The sequence below is a fragment of the Chiloscyllium plagiosum genome, unplaced genomic scaffold (assembly GCF_037043375.1).
Source record: "Chiloscyllium plagiosum isolate Xiang-an unplaced genomic scaffold, Cpla_swu_hap1 HiC_scaffold_12, whole genome shotgun sequence".
Lineage (NCBI taxonomy): Eukaryota > Metazoa > Chordata > Chondrichthyes > Orectolobiformes > Hemiscylliidae > Chiloscyllium > Chiloscyllium plagiosum.
Genome location: NW_028270150.1, coordinates 54,873,140 through 54,887,563, shown reverse-complemented (window position 1 = coordinate 54,887,563; position 14,424 = coordinate 54,873,140). Strand labels below are relative to the sequence as shown.

Genomic DNA, 14,424 nt, shown 5'->3' with positions numbered 1-14,424 from the left:
AAGAGAAGTGCACTTAAACTTTATTTCCCCTTTGAAAGGTGATTATGTGGGGGATGTGCAGGAGTCATGGTTCTGATCAGTCAATAGATGGCGCTGGTCGGGCCTCCCGTACCACGGTGACGACATCATCCGGGGTTACGGGTGATGTCCGGCTCGTCGCCTGGGACTGGGGGTGGCTTCAGGCGGAGGCGACAGCGGCTCGAGTGTAGGAGGAGGGGGCAGAAATAGAAACAGAAACAGACAGAGACAGGCGGGCGGGTGGGAAAACAAACAATAATGGAATAAGAGAGAAAATGGCAGCAATAGTCCCCTTTCTTATAAAAATATCAAAAGACTCGTAATTGGGAGGTTGCGGAGAATCCGGGTTCTTATTATTTTATTAACAATAACAAGAGTAACTTTGTTTTTCGGGCTGGGGTTTAAAATGTATTATTTTTGCGGGGTGAAAGATCTAGAGACAAACGGGACAAAATCCCCGAATAACTGACCGTCTCCTCCAGACCTTTCACTTATTTCCTCCCTTTTTTTTTAACCCGCTCTTTACTATTTTCTTCCTCTTGTGCGTCTCGGTGTCGTCGCAGACCATTGCGTCTGCTCTGTTTGTGCAGTTTTTTTTTACTAACGCGCACCGCCGCCATATTGTTGTGTGGCTCGGTCCTGGTGAGAACGGGGTTGATGTTTGGGGTGGATTCTCTTCAAGGTTGACAGGAACGAATAAAAAGAGAGGGGTGGGGGGAAGAGGGGTGAAGAAAAGAAGAAGAGACAGCGGAAGAGGGGAAAAAAACCTGAAGTCGTTTCCCTTCCCCTTTTCCCCCTTACCCCCTGTTTCACACTCGCCCTCCCTACGCAACCCAGGCTCACAGTCCTGGAAAAGGAGACCTAATTCCTGGTAAGGCATGGGGCTCTCGGAGTTATTATAAAATTGTTTTATTGGATTCAGTTCGAGTGGGGGGTGGGGTGAGAGTTCAGTTGCTCAGCGGATACAATTATTTCTGACCGTTAAGCTAGACATCTCTGAGCAAGAGGATCGAAAAGTCTGGAAAGCGCCGTGAAAAACCAAAGAAGCTGTTTACATGTCTGAGGGCTTTTGACGGCGACAGTAAAGCCGGCTGCTGCCTGCGTGAGGAGGAAAATGGCTGACAGGCTCCCCTCATCTGCCTGTATGTAAGGGGAAAGCGCCCGTTTGTGTGCAGAAGATCTGCATTGCTTTGAGTCATTGGGCTCAAGTGAAGGTGGTGAATGTTTTCTTTCCGCACCCTTAAAATTTAATGTTCGCTTTTTCGAACGCACTGGAAATTAAACACTTCCCCTTGCATCTTGTACTGTTAAACGCCATTTCTGAGGTGGTTTTTTTTTCTTTGGAGATGGTAGGCCTCGAATACTTCAGGCCTAGGTTACAGTTAACGTTTTGAAACATTAATTTTATAACGGACGATCATACTGTTCAGAATGTATACACTTTCAAGAAATGGCAAATTGAGTATGTAATTGAACTGTAATTACAGTTATAGGTTATCGTGAGACTTAAAGTTCACTGGCGTAATACGTTCACGTGAGGTTGAAATTTCAATATCCTGATGCAGTACTAAGTTGCATCTTATAGTAAATATGTCCCGATTTTAAGAATTAATTATTGCAAACTCACGTTAGTAACGAAATTTTTTTTTTGTACTGGTATTCGAGCGATAATTTGTATACTTGCTTCAATGGCTACTTCATTGCATGTTAATCGTCAGATATTTTTGAAGCATTTGACCTATAATTTTTTTCTTGCATAAATGCAGCAGTTAGGTACTTAGAATAGCAAGGAATTTTGCCTTTCTGCCATAACCTTAGATACAACTTTGAAAATTAATCGTTATTTATGAAAGTGTTGCAGTTGAGTTCCATTATGGCAGCTGCATGATTATATTTATGGTGCTATTATAGACCAAACTGAAATTGCCAGTAATGGTAAGTTCAACTTTGAAAGGAGATGGCCACCAGCACTTATAGAAATTGAGCTGCAGCTGTACTCTTTATGCCCACATGAGCAAAGTTGATAATGCATTTGGTTGGTCCCAGGCCTCAGCAGATTTGTTAGGCTGAATGTCTTATTTCTACTCCTAAGCCATATAGTCTCTGAAATGAAAACATCAAATGAGACATTTCTGTACTTTTTTTTAAAAGGAGAAGTATTGTTACTTTTGTCACCTGTCTTGAATTATCACTGTCCTATTTGGAATATGTATGAATCTTGTCTGTGTACACTGTATTGTTGTAACTTAGATTCCCAAAAATGTAGGTGCCTTTTGACATACCATGAAGACTGGAATGACAGAGTTGTACAGTATTGAAACAGACCCTTTGGTCCAACTTGTCCATGCCAAACAGGTATCCTAAATTAATCTAGTGCCACTTGCCAGCATTTGGCCCATTCTGTAAATCATTCCTATTCATATTTATCCAGATGCCTTTTAAATGTTGTAATGATACCAGCCTCCACTACTTCCTCTGGCAGCTCATTCCATCCAGACACCACCCTCTCTGTGGAACAAGATGCCTGTTAGGTCCCTTTTGTATCTTGCCCTCTGACTGTACACCTCTGCCCTCTAGTTTTGAACTCTGCCACCCCAGGAAAAAGACCTTGTCTATTTACCCTATCCATGCCCCTAATGATTTTATAAACCTGTATAAGGTTACCCATCAGTCTCCCACACTCTAGGGAAAGCAGCCTATTCAGCCTCTTTCTATAGCTCACACCCTCCAACCCTGGTAACATTTTTGTAAATTTTTTCTGAGCCCTTTCAAGTTTCATAATGTCCTTCCCTTGGGGAGACTGGGATTGAACGTGATATTCCAATAGTGGCCTGATCAATGTTTAGTACAGTTGCAACATGACTTCCCCACTCCACTACTTGATACACTGACCAATAAAGGCAAGAATATCAAATGCAGCCTTCACTATCCTGTCTACCTGCGACTCCACTTTCAAGGAACTATGAACCCACACTCCAAGGTCTCTTTGAACAGCACTCCCCAGTTAAGTGTATAACTCCTGCCCTGATTTGCTTTTCCCAAATGCAGCACCTCACACTCATCTAAATTAAACTCCATCTGCCACTCCTCAGCCCATTGGCCTATCTGATCAAGATCCTGTTGTACTTTGAGGTAATCTTTGTTGTCTGTTACACCTCCAATTTTATCATTTGCAAGCTTGCCAACCATACCTCCTATGTTCATCTCTCAATTCATTAAATAAAGGAAACACAGCGGACCCAGCATTGATTCTTGTGACACATCCCTGTTCACAAGCCTCTAGTCCGAAAAACAACCCTCCACCACCACCTTCTGTCCTCTACGTTTGAGCCAGTTCTGTATCCTAATAGTTAGTTTTCCCTGCATTCCATGTGATCTAACCTTTCTAATCCACGAGGAACCTTGTTGAACACCTTACTGACATCCATATAGATCGTGTCCACAGCTCTGCTCTTATCAATCCTTGTTATTTCTTTAAAAAACTCAATCAAGTTCATGAGACAGTTTTCTCTGCACAAGGCTATTTTGATTATCCCTAATCAGGCGTTGCCTTTCCAAATACATGTAAATCTCATCTCAGGACCCCCTCCAACAACCTGCCCATCACTGATGTCAAGCTCACCTGTCTGTAGTTCCCTGACTTTTCCTTACCACCTTTCTTCTGTAATGGCATAATGTTAGCCAACCTCCAGTCGTCCAGCACTCTCTGATGGCTATCAATGATATAAATACCTCAGCAAGGGGCCCAGCAACCACTTATCTAGCTTCCCATACGACTCTAGAGTACACCTGATCAATCCTGGGGATTGATCCCCCTCTATGCGTTTTAAGACTTCCAGCACCACCACTTCTCTAATATGGCCTTTTTTCAAGATTTTGCTATTTATTACCCCGTCTTCTGTATCCTCCTTCACAGCAAACACATGCAAAATACCTGTTTAGTACCTTGCCCCATCTCCTGTAGGTCCACACATAGGCAGCCTTCCTGATCTTTAAGAGGCCCTATTCTCTCCCTAGTTACTCTTTTGTCCTTCATAACATAGTGATCTACAGCATCTATTTGTAGAATCCCTTTGGCCTATTTAACTGTTTGCCAAAGCTATCTCAAGTCCTCTTAAGTTCTTGCATCAGTAGTTGCTTTGGAATGTTACACCATTTTTACCATCAAAGTAGAATGCTGTTATTTCCATGGGATGCTCAGTTTGGCAGACTGGAGAAAAAATGTGCTTATCATATTGAAGAGTGCCTTTGATTGACAGCTTTGTGATTTAAATCTACAAATGAGCAAGAGTAGCTGAAAACAAAAAGTGCTGGGGATATTAGCGGTTCAGGCAGCATCCATGGAGAGAAAGCAAGCCAATGTTGAGTTGAGCAAGGGTAGTCTATTCATCCCTTCAAGTCTGCTTGGCCATTCAATAAAGTTATTGCTGATCTGATTGGAACCTCAAAGTTACATTCCCCAGTATCCTTGATAGCCTTTCAGCAATTTGCTTTAAAATTTCAGTTTCCTTATAAATATTACATGACTGCCTCCACCATCTTTCTATGAAAAGACTTGAATTGGATGAGAGTGTGGGAGGAATGGTTAGTAACTTTGTAGACGATGTCAAGTTTGGTCGTGTAGTGGACAGTGAAGAAGGTTATTTCAGAGTACGATGGACCGTGGAGTGGCAGATGGAGTTTAATTCAGATAAATGTGAGATGTTGCATTTTGGTAAGGCAAATCTGGGCAGGATTTATACACTTAAGGTTCTGGGCAATGTTGCTGAACAAAGAGATCTTGGAGTGCAGGTTCATAATTCTTTTAAGGCAGAGTTGTAAACAGACAGGCTAGTGAAGAAGGCATTTGGTATTCTTGCCTTTATTGATCAGTGTATTGAGTATAGGAGTTGGGAGGTCATACTGTGAATGTGCAGGACATGGGGAAGGCCACTTTTGGAATATTATGTTTAATTTTGGTCTTGCTAGTTTCGGAAGGATCTTGTGAAACTTGAAAGGATTCAGAAAAAGATTTACGAAGCTATTGCTGGTGTTGGAGGGTTTGAGTTAAAAGAGAAGATGAATAGGTTGGGACTATTTTCCCTGGAGCATTGGAGGCTGAGGGGTGACCTTAGAAAGGCTGATACAGTTATGAGAAGCATGGATAGGGTAAATATACAAGGTCTTTGCCCCGGATGGGAAGTCCAAAACTAGGGCACATAGGTTTAAGGTGAGAAGGGAAAGATTTAAAAGGGACCTAAGAGGCAATCTTTTCATGCAGAAGGTGGTGTGTATGGAATGAGCTGCCTGAAGAAATGGTGGAGGCTGGTACAGTTACAGCATCTAAAAGGCATGTGGATGGGTACATGAATGGGGGAAGGGTTTAGAGGGATATCGGTCAAATGCTGGCAAATAAGACTAAATTAATTTAGGATATTTGGTTGGCACAGATGAGTTGGATTGAAGGGTCTGTTTGCATGTACAACTCTGACTCTAACTGACAAATATGTTCACCTGATCTGTTTTAAATGTCCAAACCCTGAATTTTAAATAGTGATCCCTGTTCTTTATTCTCCCATTTTAAGAAACATACTTTCCACATCTACCTTGTCAAGACCTCCTTAGGTTTTTGTGTTTCAATGAAGTCACCTCTAAGTCTTCGAAACTCCATCGGGTTAGACTGTCAACCTTTATTCATAAAACAGCTCATCTCCAGTTATTAGTGTTGCAAAGATTTTCTAAATTGCTTCCAATGGATTCACATCCTTCCTTAAATAAAGAGACCAATAGTATGCGCAGCACTTCAGATGCTGGCTTATCAAGCCTTGTTTAACTGAAGCATAACCTTCCTTTGTGTTCGCTTCCCCTCAATGAATGATACTTAGTGTTCTGAATTACTTGCTCTACCAGCATACTAACCTTTTGCAGCTCATGCATGAGAACACTCACGTTCATTTGTGATTCAGAGCTCTACAATCTCTCGCCTTTTAGAAATCTTGTCTCTTTATTCTGCCAAAGTGGTCAATTTCACATTGCCCCACTTTGTACTCAGTTTGTCACATCTTTGTCCACTGACTTAAACAGCAGTATCTTTTTGTAATATCCTATCCACTTCACAATGTACTTAAGTAGATGTAGGGAATATGTTTTTTCTGATTTGGAAGACCAGGGACAGCAGAACCAATCACAGAATAAGGGTGAGATTATTTTGGGTGAAATGAGGAAAGGGTTGTGAACTTGTGAAATTCTTTACCCCAGAAGTCTATGGAGACTGAATATTTCAAGAAAGATGAAGATTTTGAACAGATCAAGGGGTATGAGGAGAAAGTGGGAATATAGTATTGAGATAGAGGATATAGAGTGGTGGGGCAGCTTGAAGGGCCAAATAGTCTACTCCTAATTTCTGTGTCATTAATGCATTTGGCAGCCATAACCTTCTGTCTCTTCAAAGTTATTTATAAAAATTATCTAAAGGTGAGATCCCAGCATTGATCCCTGTAGCATGTCACTTGTTACAACTTGTGAACCTGAAACTTAGATCTACCATTTGCTTTCTTTTTGCTCGCCAATCATCTTTAATAGTTTGTTAACCCCTACGTTGAGCTTTTTATTTTCCATTGTAAAGTTTGGTGGAGTACTTCAGCAAATGCCTTACAGAAATGTCAGTGCAATGCATCCACCTTTATGCACTTTATCCACATGTTACCACCTCAAAACACCTTTGGATTGGCCAAAAGTGATTGTTTTATGAAAGTTAGAGATAAAATTAATCTGTATAGGTCAAATGAAGTCTATTTTCTGCATGTTATTGGTTGACCAGGTTAACAGTTCAAACTGTTGGAGTGATGACTGGAAGTTGAAGGTTCTTGAGGATCATTGAAAATCTGGACAAGTGATGAAATTTGTAAATGTCGTTTCCAGGCTTTAAACAATTGGAGAAATTTTGAACAGACTTGAAATAATTGATGATTCATATTATAAAGGCAAGAATGAGATTTTTGACTTCCAGCGTTATTCCCAACTTTTGATTATTTTTTGACATGTGCCTCCGTCTTTCCATAATTTTGTTTCCCATGTGTGGAGTTCAATGCATATTCATCCTTCCCCCTGCAAAACCCTGCCTCATTGCTACTGCCAGGGCAGCATTTATTTTGTAAATTGCTGATCAGCTGGAGAAAGTCTGTATGCTAGGTTGTCAGCTATGGACGCTTACAGAGCAATAACATTAACTGGTTGAGTAGTTCATTAGATTCCCTAGCTCTTCCGTTTTGTTGAGGAGAGGTGTGTTTGTTAGTATCGGTTGCAGAGTTTTGTGCAGATGTAAGACTCAATGAGTAGTGTATTCAGAATCAATCAGAGCACTGGAAACGGGTAAGGCAGAACAGGAACAAGCACCTGATTTTAAGAGGCCATGTCCAAATTGATGTTGCATGTCTTTAGTTGAGACCTACTTAGTTCAAACTTTCAAGTTGCACTTACTGAAAATGTCTTCATTAACATAGCAATAAATTTACCTGATTTTACTGTGAACGTACAGAAACCTTGATATTATTTCATTCTCTTGGGAAGATGGTAATTTACATCATGGTTATCAAGAGCCTTCTGATATTCTGCTACACTAACTATTCATGATTTAAGGGCTTTGGCAGTGAATCCTAACAACTACACAACTGTTAGTGGCATTGCAACCATGACATGATATACCTTACTCAGTATCTACACATTCAGCATGAGTCACAAGATAACATTAGGAGCAAAAATCCTGCTTTGCTAATTTTCACCATCAGACTAATCTCTGCTCTAGAATTTCTGAAGTTAGATGCAGTTGTGATTGATAATAGCTGCCCTGGCACAATAACGGTCACCTTACTGTGAGATGTCTTTAACATTGTTGCACCAGATTGTGTTGTTACCTATTAAGCCATGACTGCTACCTTTATCTGATTTTTAATGGTGTCAGTTTATTTTCAGATCTTAATTTGACTTGTTATAAAGTCATAGAGCATGGAAACAGACCCTTCAGTTTGTTCAGCAGTCAATGCTGACCATAATCTCAAACTAAACTCATCCCATCTGTCTGCACTTGACCCATATCACAACTATTTAAAAAATAATGAAAACATGGTCTTGAAGTTATCTTGAACTAAGGGCAGTTAATTGGATATGTCCACATTGTTAGGGAGCTTTTAGATTTGGATCAGGGTTATAGATTTATCCCTGATTTAGAATATTATGCAGTGGTGTACTGGAATTCTGTTGTAGTAACAGTATAATATTTATTTGACATCATATAACATTTAAATTTAGAAACTAACCATGCAGTAGTCAGAAGTAGGCCAAGATGAATTTAAGTGGGTCACAACCAAGAGAATTGTTTATTGAATTTGTGAATGTTGTAAACTTATTGGGTGACTTAATGCAATGGATTTGAACATGTCTAACTTCTGAGCTGAGATGTCTGTTCATAAATTTTCTTTGTGTTGGACTTTTGCCTTTTGTGAAGTGAAGTTAAATTCCTTTTTCTGTGGGACAGTCATCAGTATATAGAATGTCTTAAAGCAGAGTTGCTTAGAAGTTGTATCTAGGGAGTGGAACAGAATCATACTCTTGAGACTATGGTTATGTTCATTTAATGAGGCTAAAACTTTAGAGCAGGGACATGCTGAGGTCTGGAATGTAAAAAAAATCTGATCCAGCCTCCAATCTTCAGCAATGTTTGTGCTCATCTAATTCTAGCCTCTCTCTACAGCTTTGGTTGAAACATGGACAAAAATGCTGAATTCCAGAGGTGAGGTCAGAGTGGTGGCTCTTGACATATTACCAAGTGGCATCAACGAGCCCTAACAAAACTGGAGTCATTGGGAATCTGACAAAATTCTCCGCTGGTTGCAGTTATACCTGGCGCATGGGAAGATGGCTGTAGTTGTTAGAGCCTGGTCATTTCAGCTCCAGGAAATCTCTGCAGGAGTTCCTCAAGATAGTGTCCTAGGCCTAATGATCTTCAGCTGCTTCATCAACGACTTTCCCTTCATTATAGGGTCAGAAGTGGGAATGTGCAGTCATCGATGAATCGTGTTCAGCACCATTTGCAGCTCCTCAGACTGAAGCAGTCCATATCCAAATGTAGCATGACCTGGACAGTTTGCAGGCTTGGACTGAAAAATGGCAAGTAACATACATGCCCCACACATGCCAGGCAATGGCTATCTTCAGCAAGAGAATCTAACCACCTTTCTTGATATTATGGTGTTACTATTATTGAATAATCCACTATCAACAGCACTGTTCCTTCACTGGCATAAATCCTGGAACTTCCTCCTTAACAGTACTGTGGGTCGACTGAAACCGTTCAAGAAGGCAGCTTGCTGCAACCACCCAAGATTAGGGATGGCAATAAATGCTGGTACAGCCAGCGATGCCCACTCCCCCGAGTGAATTTTTAAAAGTATTGCTGATTTTTAATCGCTCCATCATTACTGTCCATATCTTGAGTTACCTATGCCCAAGCTCTAGAATTCCTGCCCTCTCCTCCCTTTCTACCTTTCTCTTTCTCTCTCTCTCTCTCTCTCTCTCTCTCTCTCTCTCTCTCTCTCTCTCTCTCTCTCTCTCTCTCTCTCTCTCTCTCTCTCTCTCTCTCCTTTTTCTTTCTCCCTCCCTCTCCTTTCACGAGCTCTCGCTCTTCTCCCCCCCACATACTCTCAAAATCTGCTTTACAGACAAAGCTCTATCATTTGGCTCAATATCTCCTTGTTTGGATCAAGTGTCATACTTTGGTTTATAATGATTCCATGACACTGGGATGATTTTATTTAATTGAGTTGAAGGAAGGGACAAGGCATAGGCCGCAGATGAGATCCCTTGAGCCCCTGGCACTTGTAGGTGAGGATGAAGGGCTTTAGAAAAGGTTAACCACAGAGAAAAAGTCTGTGGTTATCATTGGATTTAGGCTGACAAATTCAATTCAGCTGGATCTGGTGGTGGGAAGCGAAACTAATTGCAGTCCTATTCCTTCAAATCTATGTTCCTTGAAATTGAGGGAATTGAAATTGAGGGAACAGAAATGAAGGCTGTGTCAGGTGCATTGGTCAGTGTGGGTGAGAGTCATTTTTTTATTGGCAAGCTGCCTCTTGAAAGTGCAGTCCATTTGGTGTATGTTCAGCTACAATGCAGTGAGAAAGGAGTTCAATGATTTTGACCCAGCAACACCCAAGCGCAGCTGTATAGTTCAAAGTCATAATGGTGTGTAGTTTGGAGGGGAGTTTGTAGTGTTGGTATTTTCATGTCTGTTCTCCTTCCAGTTGGTAGATGGTACTGATTTGTCAAGCGAATTAGTGATGGAGTTGTACGGAATGGAAACAGACCCTTTGATCCAACACATCCATGCTAAGCAGATATCCTAATCTAGTTTAGAGCATCTTATAGGTGGTACACACTATACCCACCATGTGTTAGTGATGAACAGGGCAGTGATCGAGGGCTTGCTTTGTCTTTAATGGTATTGACACTGCTGGAGAAACTCAGCAAGTTTGGCAGGATCTGTGGAGAGAGAAACTGAGTTAACATTAAGGGGACACAGTGGTAAGAAAGTAAGCAGTGAGAATGGCAAAGAGACAACAGAAAGATTTGAGTGTACGATGTTGTGGCAATTGAAGTATAATGTGGGAAAATGTGAAATTATCTATTTTGGGGAGGCAAATGGTGAGAGATTGTAGAGGTGCCCAAGTATCTCTGATTCCTTGTGCATGAATTGCAAAGGATTAGGGTACAGTAATGCAAGTATATAAAGCTGGTAAATATTATCATTTATCACTAGTGGAATTGAGTACAAAAGTAAGGAGGCTATGCTTGGATTATCCAGACCACTGGTGAGGCTGTATCTAGAATACTGTGCACAGTATTGGTCACCTTAGTTGAGGAACAATGTGAATGTATTGGTGGTGTACAAAGGAGGTTTACCAGACTTTTGCACTTGGTTGTGTTATGACAAAAGTTGGCCTGGCTCACCTTGTATCTGTAGGAATTTAGAGGAGGAAGTGGTGACTTGATTTGAAAGATAAGATCTTGGAGTCTTGACTGGTTAAATATAGAGAGGATGTTTGCTGTCATGGGAGAATTTTGAACAAGTCTCTATTCAGGGGCTGCCCGTTTAATACAGATCAGGCAAAAAATTTCATGAAGATCAAAAGCCTTTATTCCTCAGTGGTGGAAGTAGAGTCCTTAAATAATTTTAGGCAGAGATGGACAGACGCTTGTTCAGTAAGGGGGTGAAAGGGTTGGTCTGAATGCTGTATGCAGTTTTCATTGCCTGGTATTTGATCTGCAAATTCAAGATTAGAGTGGTGCTGGAAAAGCACAGCAGGTCAGGCAGCATCCGAGGAGTAGGAAAATCGACGTTTAGGGCAAAAGCCCTTCAAAGTTTACTGACAGTTAACACAGCCTGACTGCTGTCTGTGTTTTTGCTGTCGGTAAGAATGTGGACTGTTTTAACATCTGAGGTCCTGTGGCTGGTTCTGGACACAGTACTTATTAAAGAACATCCACTTTTGTGACCTGCTTTAGGAAAGATTACTGAAGCAACTGCAAGTGATTGGTCCGAGAAGACTACTCTGGGGTACTCTTACAGCAGAGTGTTCTGGGGACTTAGTTAAATAACAATCACAACCACGTTCTTTTTGAGGTATGAAGTATGAAACCAACCTGTGGAGAGTTTTCTCCCTAATTCCCGTGGTCTTCAATTTTGCTAGGGCTGCCTGATGTGCACTCAGTTCCATGCTACCGTTACGTGAAGGGCATTACTGTTGACTCACCTTGAGAATTTAGTTCTGTTATGTTTGGACAAAGACTGTAATTGGTTCTAGAGCTAACATCTGGCAGAACCCAACTGTGAATGTTGGTTGTTGCTGAATCGTGCTGCTTGTGAGTTGAAGAATTCCAACAGAACATTATTTACCTGAAGTGAAACAGAAAACTGTATCACAAAGGGACTTGGGGTGCTTGTGTACAGAAATGTTGACACTCAGATGCAGCAGGTAATCAGGAAGGTTAATGGAAGGTTAGCCCTTCTTTCAAGGTGGTTGTAATATGAGTAGGAAATTTTGTCTTGCAACTGTACAAGGTGCTGGTGAGACCATACCTGGAGTACTGAGAGCAGTTTTAATCCCCTAATTAAAAGATATCATTTCCTTGCAGGTAGTTCAGAGCAGGTTTGCTGGGATGATCCATGGTAAGGAGGGATTATCTTAAACCAAGGTTTAACAGTTTGAGACTCCACTTGGTGGGGTTTCGAAGGATGAGAAGTGATCTCATTGCAACATAGAGGATTCTTAATGGGCTTGATGGGATATCTTTCCTTGTGGGAGTCTAGGTCCAGAGGACATAGTTTCAGTGAATAGGTGCCACTTCTTTTAAGACTGAGATGAGGAATTTGAGGGTTGAGAAACTTTGGAGCGCCTTGCCACAGAGTTATGGCTGCAAATTCCTTGTTTATGTTTAAGACTGAGAGTTCCTTGATCAATAGTGGAATAAAGGGTTATAGGGTAAGGGCAGAAATGTGGATGTGAGGAATATTGAATGGAAGAGTCGGCTTGAGGGGCTCAAAAGCCTACCAATGCTCCTATTACTTGTGGACATTTCTATAAAGACACCTTCTGTCATTTCAGTGATTGAGAGTAGGTTGGACAGGTAATTGGCTGGACTGGTTTTATCCAATATGTTGTGATTGTAAGTTTAACTCTGTTATAATTCAAGTATTTGATTTAATTCTGAAGAAATTTAAGCTTTGAAACTATGAAATGGAGGTTTCATGCAGGCTTGAGAAAACGTGGCATTGACATTTGAAAATATATTTGTATGCCATCATTTATTTTTGGAAATTTATACCAAGAAGGAGCTCATTCAACACAACAGTCTTTGTCCTCAAATGAGCAACTCACTGTCATTGTCACTTTCATGCTGTTGGCCTGTACCCTTCCAGGTTTGGGGCACTTTGACTATTTTTAATTATTTAAATATTGAGTTTGTCCATGATTAAACAATCATACATTAGCTATTTGAGCCTAGTTATATAGCTGCTACAGGATTACAAAGTTTTCTGACAAACCTTAAACAGCTGTATTGTAATGTTAAAAGATTAAATGGGAATATCTCTCTGGACATGAATGTAATACTAAAAGATTAAACTGCACTGCCTTTAGGTGGGGATAACCATCATGAAAGAATGTGGATGACTATCCATTGTAATTTACACTTCATTGAGATAGTCTTTTGTTATTACTCCCCTACTATTGTCAAGTTAAACTATATTTCAGTCTCTTCCATCTAGAAATGCTCTCTGGCCAGAGGTATGTCGCACCTGTATTGTCCTGAGGAATCAGTGAGTTAGGAAATCATCTGCATAACGATGCCCCAGGATTAGGATATTAGCATTTGCATCATCTTTGAGGATGATCTCAGCCTGCCATTCTACCTGGGGTAACATGGGGCTTGTCTAGAGTGGCATGTGATTGTGGGCAAGTGGCTAGAGCATCTGTAGGCATGGCCAACTGATATGTATAAAGGGGATGTGTTTTTTTTGTTGTTCAGGGCCTCACTTTGACCTGACTTCACTTGCCTACGGAGAGGGCCAAAAGGGGTCACCTAGCTTGTACAAGCTTTAATAAACTTTAACTGTTTGCAGAAGTTGTGTGCGTATTGCATCTTCTGCCCGAAATCTCCAGGGAAAAAAAAACCTAACTACAGTTTAGGATAATTAGTTGTGAATTTGTACGCAGTATGTACTATTTTAACTGCAGTTAGCAATGGATTAATTTAAAATAGAAGATGTAGTGATACCACGATCAACCTGTAATACCACATAATTATGCAGTCTTTATCCTTGGTGTGTTTGCTATTTATGATGTCACTGGAGTAGTACTTTTGTGATGTCAGCCCATGGAGTTCTTCACAAAATGTCTGTTCCCAGCCTGCATCTAATGAGTAGCTTTAAGTATGAAACAGAAACAAGAAACAATTCTGGAATGGGTACAAATTACTTTCCTTGTAATTTTTGAGTTGATATCCCATTTAATAGAATGCATTAAATAAGTTGAGATAATTGGCTGAATTTGTTTTGAAGACTGGGTTATGTTATTACCTGGATTAGTCTTTGTTCTTGTTGGAAGTGACATGCCACTGAAAGATTTGTCCTCTAATATGGCCCATTTTAACACATTGGTGTTAAAGATCGTGCACCTGAGACTTATGACTTGGACCAAAACTGCATTAGTTGTCTTTTTTCCCCCCAAGTGCTTGTTAATTAGTAGGTCAGAATGTCTTTTCTTGGGTGAGCTGTATGGTCTGGTCATACAACCAGAGTTGTAACCAAGTTTTATTTGTGTTCTTAAGTCTGTCAAAAAACTTTTTAAAAAAGTAGAAAGTCCTCTTACTCTT

At 40.6% G+C, this 14,424-nt stretch overlaps 1 protein-coding gene across 3 annotated transcripts in view; it reads left to right on the top strand.

The window, feature by feature from the left end:
- The first annotated feature begins 240 nt into the window (after positions 1-240).
- Positions 241-14,424, top strand: part of usp9 (ubiquitin specific peptidase 9) — a 275,343-nt gene continuing 261,159 nt past the window's right edge. The window contains exons 1-2 of one of the 3 annotated variants that reach the window (XM_087992834.1): positions 241-889; positions 9,035-9,162. The gene's annotated coding sequence lies outside the window, so the exon portion shown is untranslated. Of the gene's footprint in view, positions 890-8,746; positions 8,786-9,034; positions 9,163-14,424 lie in introns of all 3 variants that reach the window. The other 2 variants (XM_087992833.1, XM_087992832.1) reach the window with 2 other exon arrangements.